Genomic DNA, 25,481 nt, shown 5'->3' on the forward strand with positions numbered 1-25,481 from the left:
AAGACTACATGAAATGCCTTAACAAGCACAGTCTGAGTTATTTTTGATGTATTTCCTGTTTATACAGGAAGCTTGCATGGGTTTTATGGAAGGACCTGTCTTTTTTTAAATAGTCAATAGGCTTTAGGTTACATCACCACAATTTACAGCTTCAGCGCCACATACTACTACTACTACATTTTGCTAGAGGTCGCACTAACAAACTCTCTTCGATTATGTGCTGCCCCTTCTGTTATGTAGGGTGAATTCAGGTTTAGTGGGACACTTTTTCCCCAATCAATCTCAATGGCAAAAAGTGTCCCAATTAACATGAATTCACCCCTATGAGAAACATCCACTGGCAAACACTCCAAAAGCAGAACAAAACTACTCATTTGGGCCATTTATTGGCTTGCAGTAAAGTAAATATAACCATGCTTTTACACTTTTTAATGTTATTATTTATATAGGTAAATTTACATCTGCACTCCATTCTTTGCTTAGACATATTTGGCTGTTGCAAAACATACAAACTGCGTAAATATCAAGGATGTAATTGCGAACCAAAGCACATGTTCCAGAGAAAAGAAGAGCAAATATTTGCTCTTTATTTAAATGTGCAATTGTGAATATACTTGGTCTAATGATATTTTTATCAGACATGGTGTAAATTTTTGATTGAAAAAACATTTCTTTCAGGAAAGTCAAGTCAAATTTATTTTTCACAACACACTTTGTTTCAAAGCAGCTTCAGAGAAATTCATATTGTCAATATTCATAACACATATACATAGTGACTTATTCACATTTAGCAGTTTAGGCTCCTTTAAACTTGACAAAGCAGAGTCATCCTGGAAATGATGAGCAGCTAAATCGGTGCGGTACAGGAGGTGAGCAGGGCGCTGCTCTGCGTCTATTACATGCTGCCCTGTTTCTGCTGGGGTTTAATAATTTAAGACACCCTCCCTCCAGACCAGCTGCCCCAGAGACACCAGCACGAGCTGCAGGCACTTAACTCCTTCCTGTCTGAACACGAAGCAATGCAAACGACTCGACGCGGCAGATAAAATCAGTTTGATCTCTGACACAGTTCCTGCAAAAGCAAAGCGAGCAGTTTCAGATCGAGGTTACAGACCACGTCATAACTGAACCTGACGGTGGTATCTGAGAACGTTTCGAGCGTTCAGCTCTGATCAGCACAAGAGTTTGTGATGTGAATGATGGGGTGATCAAGGGAAGCTGTTTTCCAGAAGGAAGTCAAACACAGCGTGGTCACTCCTACTGTGGCACTTCTGAATGGAAATGTTGATTTCCTCCCTGCTTGAGGTCACTGTAAACTTCTAATCTGAACATGAACTACAACGATTAGTTCTGAGGCTTCACAAATCACCACACAAATTCACATCATACATTTATCATACACCATAAATAAACCATTGCAAATGAAAATTACTGCATGCGAATGTAAAAAAATTTGACCCAATCAAAGCTCATGAATAGCTGTATAATACAATCGGAATTAAAACTATAACTCTCAAAATGCATTTGCGTCGTGCTGCTAGTCTTCACGCTTTCAGTCAGCAGAGCAAAGAGCAAGTTGAGTGACAGACTACATTTCAGACACTCAACATTGCGCTTTTATGTTTTTGAACTGAAACTGGTTCACATGAGCCTGTCAACTGAAAATATTACATTTGAATTATCTAGGGCTGTCCTCGTCTAAAACTTTTTCTAGTCGACTAGTAGTCATTCAAGCGATTAGTCGACTAATCGCACGTTTATATAAAAACATTTTTAATGAATAATAATTCATAATAATGAGCCTATAACTATAATACATATCCTAATCAGCACTCAAACGCACACAAAGATCGCCACAACGCACCGCAAACGTAATGATTATGAATGTGGCGTGAAAAAAACAGAAGGAGACTGTCTGAACAATTTAATAATTTATTGATAAACTAGTGTTTTCAGCTGCAGAGATGAAGTTGACGATGCGGACTCGCAATCTCCGCAGTAGCGGATGCACCTATAAGTACACTTCATACGGATTATGCCTACATAATCTGAGAATATTTGTTTTCGATCTGAATTTGTTCATTTAAAAGTATACTTTAAGCTTTCCATAGATATATTTCTCATGTCTGTGAGGCAAGTATATGCTGAGTTTCGGTTCATTTTTGTGGCGCGGTCAAGTTAACTTGAGACCGAGATGGCTGAAAGCACATCCTGTTTGTTTTCATCATTTTACAAAAGCACAAAGTTGTGTTGATATTGTGAGTTTACAGAAATAAAAGCAAACCATTTACAGTTTCTAATGTTGGATTATTCTTATCTGTATGACCAAAAATGACGGAGTATTTCAAGTTAAATGCATGTGGTCGCGCCGGCGCCTCCATGTCATGCAGTAAGCGCGCTCTCCACACAAACACTTGGATATGCGGCAAATAATAGCACACATTTATATAGGTTAATGTTAGCAGTATTTGAGGTCGATGAATGATAGGTAAATGTTTGGATTTCCTGCCGTTAACGATCTGCCACAGACTGCATGATTTCACCACTTCCTGTAGAGTTTTTTTTTTCTGCGTTTAACCGACTAATACCAATTTTGGTCGACTATGCTTCTTGTTCACTAACAGTCGACTATTAGGGATCAGCCCTAGAATTATCAGAAGTAGGGATGCACTGATACCGATACCAGTATCGGTATCGGCCCGATACCAAGCTCGTGTACTTGTACTCGTAAAAATACCCCTGATACCAAAGACCGATACCTTGCATGACGTAACTGACAGAATTTTCCGTGCACAGAGACACCGGCGGCAGCAGCAGAAACAATGTCCTCAAGGGAGTGGAAATACTTCAAATTAATGATGACAACACACACATTGCGAACTGCATGCTTTCAATCACAATTTGTTATCGATTAGTGAAGGCGGGATAGGAATCGCGCTGAATGACACAGACCAGAAGCGCGCTCTCTCTCTCTCTCTCTCTCTCTCTCTCTCGCACGCGATCCCAGTTCTCTCAGACAGCGATCAGTTCTCCTCGCGCCTGAATGGTCAAATGCACACATAGTTGCCAAAATGTCCATCGCGTGGAGTATCTCACGTAAATACAGTCGGTTATGGCTTAAGTGAACATAAACATTTGGGTGAAAACAGGATGTGTGGATTCGGTCTTAAAGGGACCATAGCCTATATTTGTCATTCATGTTAATAAAACAACAAAAGATGTTAAATAAATGTATACATGGTAAATAAACCTACTGTATCTGAAAAACAAGTTTATTTAATTTGTATCTCTATAGTATTTATTGTATTGTTTGTAATTTGTTTGTAAATTTCTTTTTATATAATTATATATATATTGGTAATTATGCCCTTTGAAGGTTATTGGACACTGTGAAATTCCCATCCCAAATACCAGCACAATACCAGATTTTATACAACATTTCAAGAACAAGAAGTTAATATTAAGTTTTAAAGACAACATTGTCTGTTAGACAAACCAGTGTTGCACATTTCTGAACACCACACATTGTTACTGAATAAATCAGCGTTTCTGAACAAATTGGCCAAGTCAGTGATTCAATGAATCATTCATAAAGAGCTGTCTTGAACGAAACAATTGAATCAAAGACTCGACTCACTCATGAAGACTGACTTGCTGCCACCTACAGGCGGTTTTTGTTTAATAATTAAATTTTTTTTTTTTTATATTTTCTTATTCAAAACTGTAATACCTTAATTTCATAACACTTTAATGCAATTGTAATTGCAGTGTAAATGCATTGTTGCCACCTTTGAGCTGTTAAACTGAGTAAATACATAAAAATACATATAAATGCCACTTCAGATGCAGCTTCTTTGTCACCTCTGCAGTGCAATGATGGATTTTACTGATCCCATTTCATTTAATTGGTAACACAGCATGATGTGTCTTCTTCTAATTGAATTTATTGCTTTAGTTTAAAAAAAAAAAAAAAAAAAAAACATCAATTTATACAATTAAATATGAGAATTTCACATAAAGGTTGATGCATACATTTAATAAGGTTAGAAAAAAAACTGCCATTATAAAAGGTAAATTGATTTCCGGAGCATCTTTTAAGAGAGCAAGTTTTGCCTTGCAATGGGAAAGTTAATGTCTTTCATTGATCAGAAGGTGCTCCTAGATTGTTTCACTGTGCTCCCAATTTTTTTTTAAAGTGCTCCTAAAAAAAAAATGCAATCATAGGGCCCTGCCAGAGATACTCAAATGTGTCGCACCTCAATCAGAATGGAGGATTCAGCCGTGGCCTACGCTGCTAGTGAACACTGTGCTGCCACACATCAGATGACTGCCATTGTAGTGAAGAGAGCTGTGTGCACGGCAGGAGAGAGCGCGTCGACTGTAGAGAGCTGTGTGCACGGCAGGAGAGAGCGCGTCGACTGTAGCGCGCGGCATGACGCAACGCGACAAAAATAGATATGTGCTCCAATTATCAACAGAGCTGCCTACTCTCCAAGCGTTTATAATGTGAGCGCGTTGCTTGCAGTGCAGACTGGGTGTACAACTTCCACTGGAGGAGAAATCAGATTCATTCACAAAACATTTTTTTTCCAAGGTCTTGGGATGGGTATTTCAGATCCGGGACAAGCCTCTATAAGTGTTATGACCCCGAGATGGACTAGGGGTGCAGGGGTAGGCTATAACTTTTAAATTGATATTGGAAAAAAATAAATATATATTGTGCTGTACAAAGAGACCACAAACCCAGATGAATACAGTGCAACAAAAGGAATAATTTATTACTTACAAAGTGAGGTGTACAGGTGCAGCAGTGAAACAGTGACGATGGATGGCTATAAATACATAAAGTACACAGCGACAGACCACTCGCAGCGAATTCACTTCAAAGATCTGGGTCTGTTTTCACATTGAATGACCATGATAACAACAAATATGCGTCACTGATTCCAACTAGTATGAGTAACCGTTCTTGACTGTAAAGATTAATGTTGACACATTTATCAGTTTTATCAATGCATTTGACGTGTGCAAGTATGGCCCTGTTCCCACCTGGTATTAAAGGATTAGTTCACTTCAGAATTCAAATTTCCTGATAATTTACTCACCCCATGTCATCCAAGATGAGAGTTCATGTCTTTCTTTCTTCAGTCGAAGAGAAATGAAGGTTTTTGAGGAAAACATTCCAGGATTTTTCTCCATATAGTGGACTTCACTGGGGTTCAACGGGTTGAAGGTCCAAATGTCAGTTTCAGTGCAGCTTCAAAGAGCTCTACATGATCCCAGACGAGGAGTAAGGGTCTAATCTAGAGAAACCATCAGTCATTTTCTAAAAAATTATATACTTTTTAACCACAAACGCTCGTCTTGCACTGCTCTGCGATGCGCCACGCATTACGCGTGACGTAGGCGGAAGTACCGCGGTAGGGTGAAAAACTCCATCTCATTTTCTCCTCCAACTTCAAAATCGTCCGACATCATTGTTTTACCTTTTTTTGTAAAGGGTGTTTGACTTAGTCTTTGCACGTTCCCTTTGTAGACACTGGATCTGTACTTCCGCCTACGTCACGCGTGACCTTTCCAACGTGATTACGTAATGCGTGGCGCATTGCAGAGCAGTGCAAGATGAGCATTTGTGGTTAAAAAGTATATAATTTTTTATTTTTTTTTAGAAAATGGCCAATGGTTTCTCTAGATAAGACCCTTATTCCTCGTCTGGGATCATGTAGAGCTCTTTGAAGCTGCACTGAAACTGACATTTGGACCTTCAACCCGTTGAACCCCAGTGAAGTCCACTATATGGAGAAAAATCCTGGAATGTTTTCCTCAAAAACCTTCATTTCTTTTCCACTGAAGAAAGAAACATCTTGGATGACATGGGGGTGAGTAAATTATCAGGAAATTTTAATTCTGAAGTCAACTAATCCTTTAAAGTCTTCCTGATAACAAATGAGTCTCTGTTAAACTTGACAGATTTCAATGAACGGATGCGAACGAATGGAGCGCAACGGAGAAAATAAGCACAATAATTCTGACTAAAATATACATTTTGATCAAATATTTCTTGCACATTAAATGTGGGTTTAAAAAATTCTACATGTAACAATTACTAACTTATTTTAATTATAATTTAAGCTTTAAAAAATATTTAAATTATGCTTTAAACTGTGGGCAAGGAGTTGTTTATGTTTTAACCAGTTGTTTGCACATAATGTATACCATAGCCGACACACACATTTTTTTCTCATGGCTTTGAATTTACACATTGTTTGGTGGACAACATTTGGCAGGATGTTGAATAACTTTTTTTTATTTATTTATTTATTTATTTATTTTTTAAATAAAACTACAGAAAATGTTTTTTAAATGATTTAATCAAAGAAATAAGATTAGCCTAATATATTATCGAAATCATCAGATGCAGCCCTATAACCGAATTCTGTCTAAAGCCTAAAAAAAACTAATATTTTTAGCTATATCACACAGCTGTAATAAAGCGTTCACCGCAGATGGCTGAAATCTGGAGGCAGATGCATCGATTGTTATATGGCACACCAGTGGCATCACATGACCTCGCGAGTCAGCTGAGAGCATGTGTTACAAACAGGAAATGGAGGGTGGGGTAAGCCGCAAAACTAGAACAAAAACACACACACACACAAACACTCACTACTGCTCACACACATTCAGATACTCAAAGACACGATCGATTAATGTTATATGTTCACTTCTAAAAGTGTTGCATTACTCTGAGTAAAACTGCCTAGTAGAGATGGCTAAAAGAGACAAGACCATCCTACAATCAGACATGAACTCAGAGCTGAACACAGGGTTCAAAATGAACAAAGTGCCATACAGGCTTTGGCCAGTGACATTATTACCACCTGCAACACAATACTGGCCTACAATGAATTAAAAACAACAGTCTGACTTCCTGAAGTGATGTGTGTGATTTAAATAACTCCCAAAAAAAACAAAAAACATCTGTGTCCTCAAATATGTTTTCATTTCAGCATGAAGTTCACCATCAATAGTCTTTTTTCTCTAGAAGTCCATGTTGTGACACACATGAGGAATAATCATCACATTAAGCCATGAAATAAAAATATAAGCAACAACAGACTGTTGTGTCAGGTTTCACTGAGCAAAATACTGGATTTGTGGCCAGTAACTTTTAATTCAGTGATATTGGTGGTCGTTGTCGACTTAAAGACAATTCAGAAAGTATTCCAACGCCTTAATTTTCTGATCCAGTGTTGATGAGGATGACTGAACGGCACAAAACTCAGCAATGTTATCATTGCTGACAATTCAGCAGTTAAGGAAACGATCCGACCACATGATGGCGCGCCTGATTAACCGCTCTCGTGCGACACTCTATGAACGCAGAACACATCGCTAGCCTTAAGTGGCTGTTCACTCAGTAATGCTTTATTGCGTTGAAATAAATGAGACATGGGCAGTGGAATGGGGGAAAAAAGCAAAGTTATTAGACGCGAGTTAAACTTTTTTTTTTAACTTGACCATTTTTATTAGGGCTGTGTATTGGCAAGGGCTTCACGATACAATACATATCACAATACATGGGTCACGATACGATATATCATGGTATATTGCGATACAATACATATTGCGATGTACTTTTGTTTTGTTTTTTATAGGCCTAAATCAAAAATGTAAAAAAAAAAAAAAAAAAAAAAAAAGCAACTTGCTTTGTACCACCTTGGGTAATCTGGTATGTATATCACATTATATTGATAATTTAGAAAATACACTTCCATTCTAATTTATTAGCATATAAGGTATTTGTTTTGCACAGTGTCACTGAACAGTGAATACTGAAATGTATGAAGTGCATATGGTGTAACTGAACACTTAACTAAAGATGTAGATGCCACATAAAAACTCAAAAATAAATTGCATCAAGCATACAAGATTTATAAAGCTATCTGAAATAGTCAGGATGTAATAAAAATTAAGTGCATTAAGTAAACATTCATAAAACTGAAATAGTATTGTAATGAGTGGAATAGAGGTGTGGCCCCTTTAAGAATAACCGTTCTCTACTGAACTGTCTACATCGCACATGTGCTATGAATGTCGCATGTATGAGGGTATATTTCATTTTTTATTGCTCATTTAAGTTGTTTTGGTTTAATAAGTATGCAGTAATAAGTATAGGAAAAATAAGGGAAGTAAGGGAAAAATAGGGCAATGGAATGCAAAAACCTGTAAAGAACTACTACTGTTTGATATTTCATGTTTGCATGATGGTGACAGGCTGAAAGCTGCTGTTATTTTCTGTTTTTACAAAGAATTCGCTGTTAATAACAGCCTATTACTGGTGTTATTTGATTCTCTTACTGTTTGGCTAACAAATATTTAGTATTTTTTTATTTAATATTATTTCTGAGTATATAGGATATGTTTAAGATAAGTTTGTACAATATTTGCCTTCATATTTCATGCATATTTTCTGCAAAGAAAGTCAATTGTTTACATTTACACCATGTTGATCACTTCAGGTGTTTGCACTTGGAATATAACTTTTTTAACATTCTTTTTATTAACAATCTGGTTACTTGAATCATATTGTAGTTACGTTTTTAAGGTGACTAGTTAAACATAAAAAAAAAAAAAAAAACCAAATCATGAATCGGTCAATCGTTGTGAAAGAAAACAGATTTTTTTTTTTTTTTTTTGTCTGCCATATCACCCAGCCCTAGTATCACGCTTTATGGGCGTAATGAAGTTCAAAAAATTCAAAAGTAAATCTGCCATCTGATGGCAAAGAGTCAAATAAAACCATTTCCCCCTCAGAGAAAAAAAACCCTGCTATTTGAAAGCATGTCCACTCTCTCTGAGTGCCGCCACTGGACACTACACAAGCCAAACACACACAGGTCGTCTCTCTCACAGCGCTTTGTGTCTGTCTGTAGCCTGAAGTGATGGAGTGTATGAAGCACTGAGTGTGTTCGGTGCATTAGTGCACACACTGAATAGGCCTGACCACCACTCTGTGTGTGTGTGTGTGTGTGTGTGTGTGTGTGTGTGTGTGTGTGTGTGTGTGTGTGTGTGTGTGTGACAGCATGCGCCTGCAGCCATGCACTAAGGATGGAGCATGCAATATTTAACAGCACTCTTCCCATACTGCAGCTCATGCGTGGAGCAGACGGGCAATGCAGGAGGAGGGCGGAGATGATGATGCTAGAGGGCACGTCTTAAAAGCCCGATTCTTTGACTCCATCCTGCCCTTTCAAACAAACATGAGCGTCATCACTTGGGCTTCATCCTCAGACTGCTGCTGCTCCATCCACACATTAACACTACAGACAAGTTACTAAATATACAATGACAAAAAGAATCAAGAAACAATGCCACAGCTTGACATGGGGAAGTTAATAATGCGTTCATGGACATGTCATCAAAATCAATGAAATCTGCTGTATTTTTTTTTTACCAAATTCCTTTTTTTTTTTTTTTACCAAATTCCAAGTCGTGAAACTCTCTTTTACATCATTAAAATGTGATCGGTTTAGTGAGCGTCAAGTTAAGAGACTCATCGAATCAAGTGATTATCAGCTGGTTCTGATCAGTTTGAAGTTAGAAAAATAATACACTGTTGATTCTCAATATATAGTAGTTTAGCCTCAGATACAGGATACGTTCATTTGCTTTTACAAGCAGGTATTGTTCTTTACACAAACACACTTCTCATGTGGAAAAAGTACAGATAAGAGGCGGCAAGATCGCCTGAAAAGCTTGACATGTGCCGGTAACTATACATTATTTAAGGTTATTTTCTACGGTTTAAGATATTGATAAAGGAACTGTTGTTGTCAAGTAAGCTTCAGTTAAGCAGTCAAGCTTCTTTGTTCCGTTAACATCACATTATTAACATACATTTAAAAAAAAATGTTTTTTTGAAATTTATGAATAGATTCGAATCAGTGAAAAATAGAATCGCGATTCATATGTGAATCAATTTTCCCCCCACCCCCAGACATTAGAGTCGACACGCGTCCAGTAGAGGAGAGTTTTCCTGTGCTTTCAATAGCACATCTATTTATAACCTGCCATTGTAGAGGACATGCAGCGCTGCGATCCGCACTGAGCACAGCGATACTGAGGGAAAAATGAAGAGTTTGTACAAGCTGGTACACACAACAGCGCAATAACAGGCCCCAATGTTTTACTGGGGTTACTAGGATTAAGTGATGAGTATATCAAATATTTGTAGTATTATTCAGTAATAATATTGTATTTTCCTGTAGACCATGCAGACCTGCTTTGTCAGGACATGCAAGTTCAGACAGAGATATTTTTAAATAGCATCTCTGATTTATAACTCAGAAGGGAAAAAAAAAAAAAAAAAAAAAAAAGTTAAAACAAATGGATTCAAAACACTGACTCAGCAATTTGTCAGTCAATCAAACATGTTCACAGAAGTCTTCATAAGGGATTTTTCATTTGTATAGATAAATATTGTTCCTTATTGTGTGACATTATATTGGTGCATATAAATATTCTTCCTTGCGTGTCTAACATGCTGATTTAATTACATTTTTACTAGTGCACAACAAATATACTGACCTTATATTTGGCAGTGTTTTTGTTATTGGCATCAGCCACAAAAGTTCTTCTGTTTGGTCAATAAGAGTTTGAAATGGGAATTTAATTTTGACAGCACCTAAGACGCCATCTTCATTAGTTGACTGTCTTAAAGGGGTCATATGATGCTATTTTAAACATTCATTATTTTGAATATTGCCTATAATAGGTTAACATTCTTTAATTTCAAAAAACACATTTTACACATACTGTACATTATTGTTGCTCCTCTATTCCCAGTCTGTCTGAAACGTGCTGATTTCTATAAAGCCCCTCCTTTCGAAAATCTCAGAGTGCTCTGATTGGCCAGCTGACCCAGAGCATTGTGATTGGCCAAACACCTCAAGCGTGTGTCTGAAATGTAACGCCTTACCCTTACCATAATCGTGAGCTTCAGCTCCTGAGGCTTATAAAGCATTTGTAAACACAGTTAATAATAATGTCGGGTTTACGAGCCAGAGTTGAGCCAGAGTTGGATTCTGAAAACGCGGATGATCAAGCCGGATTGATCGGAACCAACTTTGCAAGCACAACTTGAGCAGAACATTTCACGGTCTCTTTGTATATTGCCGGCGACGTACTCTCACAGGTTCAGGAAGTAGTCCTCTGCAAAATGCGCTGTCCACAAGCAAACTTTCAGGTTGTACTGCCCAGGACCAGCTTTATAAATAAATCTTTACCTCCCGCGGATGCCTTTGGGCGGGATTATGCTAATATTTCACATTGTGACGTGGACGTTTGTGGAATCTAGATTTTGATCGAGATGTTTTAGGCAGGTCTGAATCCATGTTCTCCGTCAGATAGAATAAATCACTTTGTAACTGCTGATCATATACAGATACATCACACTAAAGGAAAAGGAAAACATTAAAAAGCATCATATGACCCCTTTAACAGTTCTGTCTGATAATAGACAGGCAAACGCTAAAATACTTCTCAAACATTGTCGGCATTCAGCAAATATGCATGTATATATAATTTAAACAAGTCTTTTAATATCTCACGTTGGTATTTTTATGCACATTGTGGCCTGCATAAAAACATGTATTGTGTGCATGATGGTCTGTCAGTAAATACTGTTATATCGGCAAAAAAAAAAAAAAAAAAAAAACCACGATATCAGTCATCCAATAATTTTTACTATATTTTAATTCAGAACAAAAGCATGAATATCAAGACATGACAAACAGCTAAAAAAAAAAATAATTCAAGCATATTACCCAGACTGTTTCTTGTTTTCTGGCACAGAGAAGCACGTAGAGGGTCAACAGTGAACTCAAGATGGCCTGATCGCACAGCATCCACTTCCTCTTTTGGTTAAAAGGTAAAGTCTAGGACTGTCACTAATGATTATTTTGGTAATCGGTCGATTATTTTGACATTTAATCGAGTATTCGGATATTTTCTGTGGTACTAAAAATAGACCTAAGCAAACAATAGCCCTTAAAATGACTTAAAATACACACAGTATCTCACAGAAGTGAGTACACCCCTCACATTAACCTGTGAAGCTCTGGTGAACTCCATGCCCAAGAGGGTTAAGGCAGTGCTGGAAAATAATGGTGGCCACACAAAATATTGACACTTTGGGCCCAATTTGGACATTTTCACTTAGGGGTGTACTCACTTTTGTGGTCAGCGGTTTAGACATTAATGGCTGTGTGTTGAGTTATTTTGAGGGGACAGCAAATTTACACTGTTATACAAGCTGTACACTCACTACTTCACATTGTAGCAAAGTGTCATTTCTTCAGTGTTGTCACATGAAAAGATATAATAAAATATTTACAAAAATGTGAGGGGTGTACTCACTTCTGTGAGATACTGTATATAATAGTAACAAGGCAATCATTTTTGGTTCAAGTAAAGCATCAAAAGCAAGTAATCATATGGTTTTTATAGAACAACACTGTTAAAATACATAATATAATAATATAAACAATCAACTTCTGTACATTATGTGTTATAACAAATGCCTGCAGAGGGCGCACTGGCCTGCGACTGTTGTTGTTACACTTTACAGCAGATCAAATCCTTGTTTAATATTGGTCAAATGACATTTATTTCAAATGTTCACTTAATTTTTAATATTTGGCCACTTCTTTACGATAGAAATGCTAAAGCCACCATAATTTCTTAAACAAAAACGTGGACATCAAAACATGCAAACTCAGAGTGAGGGTTTTAGATTTTCAAATCGCGATGAACAACCGTTTGAATATTTAGAAAGATACTGATGTATTCCCCTGTGTTGGCCTAGGTTTACAAATTATTTACCTTACAAATCTGATGAAATGCATATTAAACCCGCAGGGCATATATTTATTAAACTGAATCACTGCCTTTGTGAATTCATAATAGCATCATGCTATAGTATGGTTTTTAAATGGTTTTAATATCGTGCAGCCTTAGAAAATGGTCTAATATTGCAGTTCATGGATTTTAGTCTGTAGAATGCTCCACTTACAGTATTTTGCCGGTTACTCGACACGGGTAAATTGCAATCAAGGATTTTTTATTTATTTTTTTTAATTCGAGTACTTGAATTTAATCGAGGAGTCGTGACAACCCTAGTAAATTCTATTGTCCACTGAACATGGGTGCCAGTATTGTGGGTTTAATACATTCACAAGCACAGCTTGTTGACATGACACATATTCATTAATTCACTGATGAAGACTAACTGTCAGAGCTTTCTGTCAACCTAGTTATTAATGTAGTTGTGTGGACAGCGACATTCACAATCCAAATCTAAACTGCAGGAGGCATGAAATGCTTAAACACAAAGACATCTGCGACATATATTTGTGGTGGATCTGAGGGAAGTGCGCATGTAAAAGTATGTAGGTCACATGACATACTGAAAGAGATTTCTGGTGAATTCACTTGTGATTGAACATAATGACATGAGGTGAATCGTTCTGCCAGCGCATCCATTAATGGGCCATTAAAGACCACTAACACGAGTCTTGTCTATTTTAAGCCATCATAGTGACCACAATAACAAAAGACAACACACATAATGCCATGATGAAAACCACACTGAAAAGCAGTCACAGATTTCCCTTTACATAACTTCTTGCTGCTGGTCCGGTCGTGTTCAGATTTGTATACTGACCTGCAAATATTATCACAATATATTTTTAACAAACATTTTAGAATATACACATGCATTATATTTTTCAATAAAAACTGTTTTCTGTGAGACAAATCATGCTTTCAAAGGTTTTATTTTTTCAACAAAGGCTAGAAGCTAAACGCTATGCAAGACTATGACAACTAAAAATTCATAAACACTTGTGCTGGAAAATGATGGGAAAGGGTTTAAAACATTGTTTTACAATGATCATAAATGATGAACTTCATTCCCAGAGCTGCTCTGAGAGTCACTTCACCAGCATTTCACCATAAAAACTATTGACAAATAGATACACATAGAAACTCAAAGGTCTTCACAGCAAACCGCCAAAATAAACGTTTGGTTTAACTTGAAGAAATGAAAACCGAAAAATATTAGCCTTCTCAATGTACTGATAAAATGTACTTAAAACACTATTTTAAGGAACATCACATCATCAGAAGATTTCGTCAAAAATCGAATACTTATACTACATAATATGCAAAAAACAGTATGCCAACAGAGTAGTATGTCCGAATCCATAGTATTTAAAAAACAGTAGGAGAAAAGTCCCCGGATGACCCACTACTACAAGATTCTGAAGTGTGAGGCCATGATCCCATGAGGCCACGGGAGAGGATTTACAAATGGAGGTGAAGCGACTCAACTGACGCTGGTAGGTCACATAATAATAACAAGGATGTATTACGTCCGGATTTCATCCATACTACATACACTCATACTATATAGAACAGACTTTTTTAACGGTCGCGAAGCAAGTTCAAATTCAAATGTAGTACCTACTCAGAAAGTACACGATTTCGGACAGTAGATTAGACATGTTTTTCGTTTATTCATTTAAATGAAGCAATTAAAATGTAATTTAGAAAAACAAAAGTCATTTCATGGGATCCTAGATGAAGATACACATGTTCCTTAGCGAGTACACAGCATTGGCTCAATTGGTCAGGTGATAGTTCATAGCCAATCCTTACCTGCCTGATGCCTCTGTACTGCCACACAAAGCCCTGAAGAGTCCAGCGGATCCGTTTCACATTACAGCCGAACATCACTCACACAATCACAACTCTCATGCCAAGATCATACACACTTACAAAAGCTGGAAGAAAGCCTTTTTGTACAATTAACTCTTTCACAACGCTTGTTTCCTTACACTTTTCATTTTTTAAATGATACTTACCAACATTCAAGTGTTGATAAAGAATGAGTGAAGCTAAAATAAAACAGTTGTTTGTTAAAAAGCAGAGGCTCTGTTCTTTCTTTTGATATGCTGTATGTTTGCAGATCCATACAACAAAATATTCTGTTTTGTGAAAACGCTGGTGCTTGCTGGCAATTTATTTTTTTAGAAAACACTGGCAGGAAAAAGTTAATAAAAAGCAAGAAAGGTCATGTGACCTATAGGCAGCATGTTCAGGCATCATGGGTGAGCAAACACCATTTTAAAAGGTTAGCAGCAGGATTATATGATCGTGCTTCTGTTGGTCTTATTAAGGCAGCATCACAAGTATTGTTCAGGGAGAATGCAATCCCAGAATGCACCAAGCTCAGGGAAAACATCCATCCAAAATGGCAGATGACAAAAACGTCCATTATAAATGTAATTCAATTATATAAAAAGCCTTATTTTATGTAATACCAGTGCATCCCTGTGCATGGATTCTGATGTTTTCTGGAGCATTGCGTCATTAACTTATCAACAAACTATTGTGACACTTGGTGGGACTTTGCATGTTACTGCCTACATAGAGTTCCAAACTACAGCAGGAGGGCTCACTAGGTTTTGGAACAAAGCTCATTTCTCATGTTGTTTCTATTGTCTGTTGCAGCAGTTTAACACTGGATACTGCAGGCCAGAATGCAACATTTAACACATCAACTGTCTGGTCCAAGTCAGACTGATCTAATCAAGCTCAGATCCTTCCTGCAAATAAACGCCTCCGACCAAACCGGTTCCTCTGGATGCTCAACTCTGTCACACGTGAAACACACGGCCGTTCGACTGCACATACATACAACATCTTTACACAGCTGATCTGAAGTATTTCCTCCATACAGTACAACACCTGAAGATAGATGTACTCTGAGCTCAGATGCTATAACAGATATAAAACAGGTATAATTGCCGAATTCCTAGTGAAGAACTAAGAACTACCCACAATCCTATACAGAAAGACACACCAATAAAAATAGTCGTCGTCATTATGGAAATGCCAACCACGGCTAAAGATCTGAGCAGTCCTATGAAGCATCATCATAATCAAGTCCCTCAACACTATAATACTACTTCTGCTCATTTGTATATCTGGATATTTGGTAATATAAATCAAAAATGTTTTCATGTACTAAAAAAAAAAAAAAAAATTGGGTTATATTTTCTACCCAAATCCTGGGTTGAGCCTTTTGGGTTATCTTTGGGGGGGGGGTATTTTTTCAGTGTTTGGATAGTTTTTGTGTTACCCAGATCCTGGGTCAGATGCAACAACCCAGGGGTTGAGTTAGAGCAGTGCAGCTCCGTCAAATTGGTGCATGTCGTCGCTAAAATACAGGTTTGTGTATGTTTTATTTAATCTATCAATTTGTTATTGTTCTGTATATCTTTTAATTTCATGCAAAGTAACATACAGGGGCGTGATGTGAGTCACATAAACGAGTGCCACGTCAGTCTCTTCGCGTGATGAAAGTGCCTGATGCTTTACATAAAATTTTATTCAAAAAGATACAGAATTTAAATATTTAGGATGTTAAATATGTTCTCAGAACTGTACAATGTTTGTTTATGGACAGGTTATAGAGTCAGTCACAGAATATTTGGGCTAGGAGTGAAACGCAGGGCGGCGGTCATTAATATTAATTAATGTATGAAGTAAAAAAAAATAAGCTAGTATTAGTAAAAATGAAATCAACTTATTAAGCTGGGTTAAATAACTAAATTTGCTGGGTAAAATTAACCCAACCTGTGTTCTGTCCTATATTTACACAGCCCTTGGGTTGAAAACCCAAATTGGCTTGTTTATAACCCAGTGTTTTTTAGAGTGTAGTGTAATATTGTATTGTAGAGTTTTTGATTCATTAGCAGGACAAATAGCTCATGTGCTCATTGAACTGAAGTTCACTGTTCAATGTATGTTTGTCTATCTATTGCTTCAATAGATTATTTGTAATGATGTCATTCATCTGGAGCTGGCTTAGGACCTGGTTGAAGACTTCTGAAATCAAAATGGAAACAACAAAAGAGGAAAAAAAATATGTCAAGAAACGAAGTAGGGCGTTCACTGATGCTCTCTATACTGAACAAACAGTCACATGAGACAAAGCAAATCATGACAGCTGCTCGGCCTTCCATCAGGTTCGGCCACATTTCTGCTGCTGTTCAGTTCAACACCAGCAATGTCAACAGAAAGCAAAGCCTTTATTCAAAATGCAAATGATGAGTGTTCACATGCAAAAGTGTATTAGCGTAGCACCAGCAACTTGCGATATTGTCCTTCTGCGGTCCACTTTGCTTATTCAAAGCAGCACATGATAGTCTGATAACAGACCTGTATTCAAACAACCTGTGAGGAAATGAGTGACAGCACGGGCCAAACACTGGACTGCACGAGCATCGCTCCTCACGTTAAACAGGAGACACGAGAGGTTGTGCCATCATACACACACATGCCCAGTACTGACAGTAAAGATAACTTAAGTTCATTAAGTGAGTTTGATGTTGGTTCAGTAACTGCTCTGATTCAGCCAGTTCATTCAGAGAAAGACCGCTAACCGCTAACTCTTTTAGAACAATTCCTGAAAAGAGTCATTTGTTTGTGAATCAGACAACACTGCTCGCACTGTATGTTTGCCTGCAAGGACAAGTCAATAGAAAGATGTGCTTTCATGCCAGTGTTTTATACTACACTGTTTCATACCACATTCAACTCAAACAGCAAACTTACATTCGTTATATAAGATGTGATTTTGTTTGACTTGACACTATAGATTCAACAATGGCAGAGCAGGGAACACTATTAATGGTTGAGTAAGACAATTTTCCATACTTTAATCTGAGAAAAAAAAAAAAAAAAAATCCACACCTTTTGTCCAAATATGCCTCATAGAATTAATAAAACTTATGACATTCCAGGAAATCCCTAATATGGACAAAGGCATACAGCTATCGCTATAGCAGAATAAAAAATAAAAAAAAGATAGAAACGCTTTGACTTATTAAACATGAAGACAAACACGACTGCGACAATATGTGGTTTATCTATGTTCTTCAAACCATCTCGGGTATTTTCATAAGAATAAAGTGTATTTATAATGTAATGCTAATCAGCATTAATCATTTATAGAATACTTCAAAATAATATACTATCTGCCTCATTCTGTGATAAGAAGCCACTTCAGATCCTAAATGAAAGCCATTTCAAACACTCGATTGACATTATGAGGTGATTTTGGAGTAAAAACGTAATGTTTGGCATGTTTTGCTTCTCAAATACACGATTAGCGACTACTGCCACTCCTCGCAATGAAACACGCGGTGCGTATATTTAACTTAAAAAACCTATTTCGGTTTTATTACAATTAACTGTACAGCCCTACCGATTACTGAGTAGTATGTCTGTATTCATAAAACAGTAGGTAAAAAGTAGCCGGATGACCTACTACTTTAGGCGAGATTCTGATGGACACTTTACTATCCCATGAGGCCACAGGAGGGGAGTTGTGAATGGCAGTGAAGCTATGCAAATGACGTCATAGGTCACTTGACAGTGACAACATGGCGGATGTAGTATACCCTAATTTATACTACATTAGGGCTTTCAAAAGTGCAACTACTTCGGTACCAAGTCGGTACTGAACTTTTCAAAAATGTGACGATACCAGCAATTCTGCAATACCAGTATAATCGGTACCTGCTGATAGGTAGCCGTTTCAAACGCTCCCGTGTGTATCTGTGTAAGCACTCTGTGAGGAGCATCAAAGGTTTCTATTTACAATGCGTTGAGCATTGTAGCCAATCACAGAAATATCTGTTGAGCACAATGGCCAATCAGAGGTGTTTAAGTTAGTCAGAATCTGCTCTCAGTTTTTGCTATGGTACCGAAATTGGTACAGAGAACTGGTACCATGACAACCGTAAACTACACACATTCATACTATAGAGAACTTTTTTAATAAACGCAAAGTAAGTTTCAAACTGCAATTTTGGATGAGAGTTCAGTTCCAGTTCCAACCCTGCTTCAACACACCCCTCTGTGATTTTCAAATATAAATGCTGCAAACCTGCAGCTTAAAGTTTTGTTTTTTTAATTATGATGAAGGGTCACAACGTGATGTACTGATGTTTACCGACTGTTGGTCACGTGCCTCATGTAATACGAATTTGTAGGTCCAAGTGCACCAAACTTTGCAAAACTTCTTTGCATGAGGTGGTTCAGGTGTGTTTGATTGGGTTTGGAGGTAAACTCTGCAGGACGGTATCTCTCCAGGAGTAAGGTTGTCTACTCATGGTTTAGATGAATGTGAACTAGCCGGTTTGATTTTGCTCCCATCAGAAGGCAAACGAGCTGATGCGCTACAACCTCGTCATTCATACAGATTACATAACGCAACTACAAATACTGACACAAAAATATGCCATGAGAGCCAGCAGTTGCATGAACTTTGCTTAAGGATTAAAAAAGATCAAATATGCTAAAAGGGCATATCAACTGTGGAGACAGCTGGATAAAACAGACACGAGTCAAATCAGCACTATCACTGACCAAACCCATAATCCTAAAAGCCGCCATCTACAGACGGGAACAATTTAATCCTATTCAGAGCTGCGGCTGAAAACATGAAGTGGGATAAAAAGAGATCAGGGTGAGGCGTGGGGGGGGGGGGGGGGGGGGGGGGGCGCATTACAACAAAAGTAACAAATATCCACGAGATTTATGTACTTTTAGAATCTTCACGCATATTGTAATGACGCCAATTTGATTGCCAAATTCTAGCTAGTGGTGATGACGACAGGGCAGGACTGGGTTATGAGGTGCGCTGACACATTTCAGAATGTAACAATACATGAAAATGAGCTTGTATAGCCAGCGTTCACGTACTTGCATAGAGTATATTTCGGCCTTTAACCAGCTCAGGCACATTCCTTTTTGAGCATTTTATGTGTGTTTCTGGGTGTAAGGGAGCGGGATTCTTCTCTGCAATGCCTTGTGTCACACGCTGAAAATAATGTGGTGTAGAAACAATTTTCACTCAAATTGCTTGTAAATTTAAGACTGCAATGGAGTAAAACGTACTTCAATAATCTTTTCACTTCGAAAAATCATTTTTTACAGTGCAGTAACTTCATGCCATATCTGACATACTTCCTGTGGACTGGTGACGTGAATCAAGTGCACAGGGGGAATTTAAGACAGTCTGAGAATTATAAAGGAAAATGCTTGCTTCTGAGAGTTTATTGCTCTCTTTCATGAGTGTCCTGTGAATGTGTGCAGGGCTTTTATTTCATTCTCATGCTGACGTTTTGTTACATAAGACTACATGAAACAAAGCGCAGCCCACCTTACAGCAGGCTCATGTGCTCAAATCCCTCTAAATATGACGGCTGTGCAGGCCCAAATGAAAGCTGCAGAAAATCAGATTTTTTTTGGCAATATTACTATTTAAAATGTATTAAACGCAGATGACAGCACTGAACTCTTATTGACAGCTGAAAACATCATCTAATTAGCCAAAATATTTCATATGCACTAAGGGGACTCTCATATGTCAAATTCTGTGATTGACGGGCCATTGACTTGAGCAGCAGATTCTGTGAGTTTACTGGATCTATACAGCTTCAGAAGATACACATTTTTTTAATATCTCTCTGATTGTGTTTGTCTGAAAGAAGATAGTCATATACACCTAGGATGGCTTGAGGGTGAGTAAATCATGGGATAATTTTCATTTTTGGGTGAACCATCCCTTTAAATGGACTGAATGAACATGCAAATTCACTCTCTTGACAGTAGTGCTTACAGAAAAGCAGAAATACAGTGGCTACCCTGGTTACTACGGCACACAATGCAACGCTGCACAATTTTCTGTTTCTAACCTGCTTGTCACAGAGTAGTTTAACGCATTTAACTCAAAAAAATTACGGAAGCATGTGAAATTGTGTCATAACGTAATTTACGTCACGCAGTTAGATTATCTTAAAAGTCCATGCTGATTATATCAGCGATGGCAGAAAGAATTATTCATTCCAGTGTTTGTTTCGCTTTACAACACGAACTCTGTTATATTCTGTCAATGTATCTGAAGAGTGCGAGCCCTCCCGCACTGCGCTGTTCCTGTCTGAACGAAACGTCGAAACATCCCACCGCTGTAAGGCCAGATTACATGAAAACTATGTTTCTCAGCTGGATAAAGCAAACCAGCTTCTTGCTATGAAAGTTCTGATGGATGAGGATTTGTCCTGTGTATGTTGCTGTGAACTGAAACGGTTCACTGTAAAAAAAAAAAATTCACCCACGGGTTCGCCACCGTTCTCACATTGCTATCTTTGTAAAAAGAAAGAACTTGCGCACGCTGTGAGGAGATTTATGTGCGCTCATCCGAAGCGCGTACATGGAGAGCCGCGTCACAGCGCGCAAATACTCTCGCACAAATTCTCTTTCAAGTCTTGCACCTAAACTGACAAATTCACACAAAAAAATCGTCAACATGCCCATCTTAGCGAGTATCCTAACAAACATAGTAGATTATGTCTAAATGAGACAGACAGCGCATGTGTATCAGTATCAGTGTACTGGATCTTTGAATTATGACTTATATTCTAATATAAGTCTAATATTCCTGCTCTCTGTTTTTAATGTTAATCAAAAGACAAAAGACGAAGAAATCACTCTTGACTGAATAGCTTAACTTAATGTTTCATCTTTATTTAATTATTCAAAGAAGTTTATATGCAGTTATTTTATATTTGATTACTTTATTCAAATTATGTACCTGAAAACTACTGTTAGATAGTTGAAAAACCTGTAAAGCATCATTTTTTTTTTTTTTATGGGTGCTTTGGTGTACATAAATGTATGAATTATATTAAATCATATCATTTGGTGCCCTTTTTTGGAAAGACATTTAAATTTGCTTTGAAAAAAGCTGAAATACAGTTTTGTGAAAATCACACTTGAATCTGATGGTTTACTTCGCTGGATATAGGCAATGATGGCAAAATCGACGTGTTAAACAAGATAAATGGTGTATGCTTAATTTCACGATAAGTGTGTGATTAATCACGATTAAAAAAAATTTATCTATTGACAGCCCTAATTTACACGTTTCAGATTTCAGATTTTTGTATTCGCCATGTTATTCAATCAAACAACACTAAATACAAGAGTGCAGAGAGAAGAGCTCCAGTTCCGATTTCATTGTCACTTTAGCAAAGTAATGTGTTTGTGAGAGCCATCAAGGCGTAGTTTTATGTAACAGCAGCGAATTTGGACATGACCGAAATCATGAATCTTACTGGATGCCCAGTTCTGAAAAGAGATAAAATAACCTCTCCTTTTATATTAAAAAAAAAAAAATAAATCCATCTTACTAACGGCATGTGAATGTTTGTGTTGTCTGAAAAGCCACATTAACTGCTGTTCACTGCACAAAATTTCCACACCAAATATTTGCCTTAGTGTGAACAGGCCTTAATTTGACGACTGATTCAATCAGAAAACTCGTAAGTCTCTTGACAGATTCATCAAAAAGAAGCGCTGATAGGAGACATTAGTTTGTGAAACAACTACACTGGCCACACTGTATATTTGTTTTTGTGCGCAGCCAGCAAAGAAAATGCACCAGAAATGTGTTGTCTATTTATTATCTTTGTAATACAGGGCAGATTTAGTGGTGTCAATTATATCGATGTCAGATTAATATACTTAAATAATAAACTCAAACGATTACATTATTTAAAAGAACTTGCAGTTTGAATGCACCCTCCAACCCTGCAAGATCACTTTGGTTTCCTTCTCCAAGGATTTGGCGATTGTATTTATTTCCATAATCATGGGAATCTCTTAATATCGATTGTGTGTTCAAGTCGGCATGAAACGGAAGCTGCGCTAGTCTTTACTTCCCTATTGTGACATATCAGACCGAACGGCTTCTGGAACAAGAACAAATGTAGGGCGGGGCTTGATTTTGTCCACGGGGAATAGATTGGATGGTTGTGGTTTGCTATTGGTGGATCTCATGTGAGTGACAGGTTGCCCCGCCCTCATCATCAGAGAAGAGATGTTGCTGCAAGATGGAGGGGAAGTTATTATGATTCAAGATTACGAGGCGTGTGTATTAAAAAAAACTAAATTAGGATGTGCATTTTTAATATTCCATAAAAAAAAATTCCATTTTGATTTCATAGTGACTTAGTATCAGGTGTGTGTGATTCGTTTATATCCTGTAGAGTTCAGCTCTGGACTGAATGAAACTTAAACCAGCCAATTAGATTGTCAAGACTCCTGAAACTACAGGCAGGTTGGAGGAAAACTCTGCAGGACGGTGACCCCGTGTCTGTGATTTATAGAAATGATATTTGAGAGCATACATGTTTCAGATGTAAAATAGTACACGTGTAACGTGTGTTAAGATACACAAGTGAGCTTTGAGTATCAGCTGCATAATAGCAGATGCTATTTGAGCGCATATGTCATGTTTTCAGCAGTATATGAGAGCATGCGTGATGGTGTAAGTGTGTGTGAGGCAGGGCTGTGTCTTCATCAGTCGCCATCTTGTTGGCTGCAGCAGCTGTAGGCCGTGAACACACACACACACACTCATTCAGCACATGAACACACTGCTGACACACACGCACGCGCCCGTCCGCGTACATGTTTCAGCAGGACAGTAGATTCAAACGGACACCGGCATTACATACAATCACACCAATATGATCGCGAACTGTGATGAAACACACTGATGCTGCTCTTCCTCATTCACATTTCCTCCACGAACACAACCGTAAATCACTCGTACACAACACACACACACACACACGTTAAACAGATCGAGAAAATCCCATTAACTCCCGTTTAAAGTCGTTAAAAGCACAGGCTCAGAGTTAAAAACCAATCAAAGAAGCACTTCGATCACACATATATAATCAGTCCGGTGTTCGAGTGCTTCATCGAGGCTTTATTAGGGTGACAGATGATATTTAAATGCACAAACAGTGCGACTCCATGATGAAGTGAAGTGGGGGAGGTAGTTTGGCTTTATCCTCCATCTTCACTGTCCATTTCATCATCATCATCTGCACCAATGCAGGCTCAAAAAACACGGCTTTACATTCGTCCGCGAGGCCAGACATTACCGTTCAGCACCTTCATAACAGAAATGCGACTTTCTATTGTAGTGACCGACAGCAGAAATCACCTGACAGTATTTAACATGAATATGGAGCCCGATTATGAGTGCTGCTAGTGAGCTAATAGCACATCTCTGCCACATGACCGTGATTTGAGGAAGTTAACACATACTAAACCACTTATGTGGCCTAGTAAGGATTCAAATTTGATATTTATTGCACATATTGACAAAAGAAAGCCACAATGACAGACGCTAGCGCGCCGTTAAATGTGTTTGTGTGGAGTCCAGCAGCGGCCCCCACCCCACAACAGCCAAATAAAGCCAATCAGGCAACCGTTAAAGAGAAGATAAACACTGACCTGTGTTTTGTGGGGACAGTTCGTTGTGTATCTATCTATCATTGACTGTAAACAGCGAACAGAGATCCACAGCTGCCCGACCTGCAGACAGTCCGTCAGTCAGTCAGCGGAGAGCGGCACTCCCCGAACCCGCAGCCGCGACAGCTGCAACCGCGCTGATTCTAGCCCAAATAACGCAAGCTTCACGCAAATGCCTTGTGGTAAATGTGGCCAACACAACGCTCGGTCCAAATTCAGCCTTTCTGTACGTCCCACACGCGTCGTTCTCCGGTGCTGGAGTGGTTCTTCTGCGTTCAGTATGTCAGGCTCTCGCTCCGGCCATCAGACAGCAGAGATGGGCGCGGTGACCCTGCTCTCAGGGCTGGGAAACCCCACGCTGCGCCTGCGTCACTACGCAACAGATTCGACTGTTTCGGCGCGAAATCACGTTTTAAGAATCGCCAGTTAATAGATTTGTTCTTGAAAGTGTTATAGATGGACAATGTTAAATATAAATAATCGTCTCAAGGATATGCAGGGTTGCCAACTTTTGAGTTCAGCTTGGAGTGAGAAATAAGGATTTTTTTTTTTTTTTTTTTTTTTTTGAGCAGGGTGTTTTGATTCACTTCCGATTTCGATCCAGTATCGATTCGGATTATATCAGCTGAATCATGTTAATTTTTCATGTTAACTAATGCTGTGTAAACTATAGGGAACCCTGTCAGCTGGTAATATTAGGCTATTAAAGGTTAAAATGAACAACTATTTTGAATACAATTGCATATTTATATAACATTATAATATTTTTTTAGCGATAAAAGAGTAAAAATATAATGATATGTAATATAGTGCATACATTTAGCAAAATTCTCCTTTCTAGAGTTCAGTTTTCTAGCTAACATGTCATTGAAAGGCTTTCCTGAGGTAAATGCAACGTTGTGTGACAGCTATTGTTTACAAGCTGTTTAAAAGACATCTTTTCGCGGTTGAAAAACTGACAGAGTGATTACATCAGACATAATACATGTCAGTAAGTTGTACTCCATCTTTTGGCA

At 38.0% G+C, this 25,481-nt stretch overlaps 1 protein-coding gene across 1 annotated transcript in view; it reads right to left on the reverse strand.

Annotated features, from left to right (window-relative positions):
• Nucleotides 1-24,812, reverse strand: part of gnb1a (guanine nucleotide binding protein (G protein), beta polypeptide 1a) — a 43,076-nt gene extending 18,264 nt beyond the window's left edge. Inside the window, exon 1 of the mRNA XM_051902820.1 lies at nucleotides 24,448-24,812. The gene's annotated coding sequence lies outside the window, so the exon portion shown is untranslated. The remainder of the gene's footprint in view (nucleotides 1-24,447) is intronic.
• Between the last annotated feature and the right edge of the window lie 669 nt (nucleotides 24,813-25,481).

Source organism: Ctenopharyngodon idella, chromosome 8, assembly GCF_019924925.1.
Source record: "Ctenopharyngodon idella isolate HZGC_01 chromosome 8, HZGC01, whole genome shotgun sequence".
NCBI lineage: Eukaryota > Metazoa > Chordata > Actinopteri > Cypriniformes > Xenocyprididae > Ctenopharyngodon > Ctenopharyngodon idella.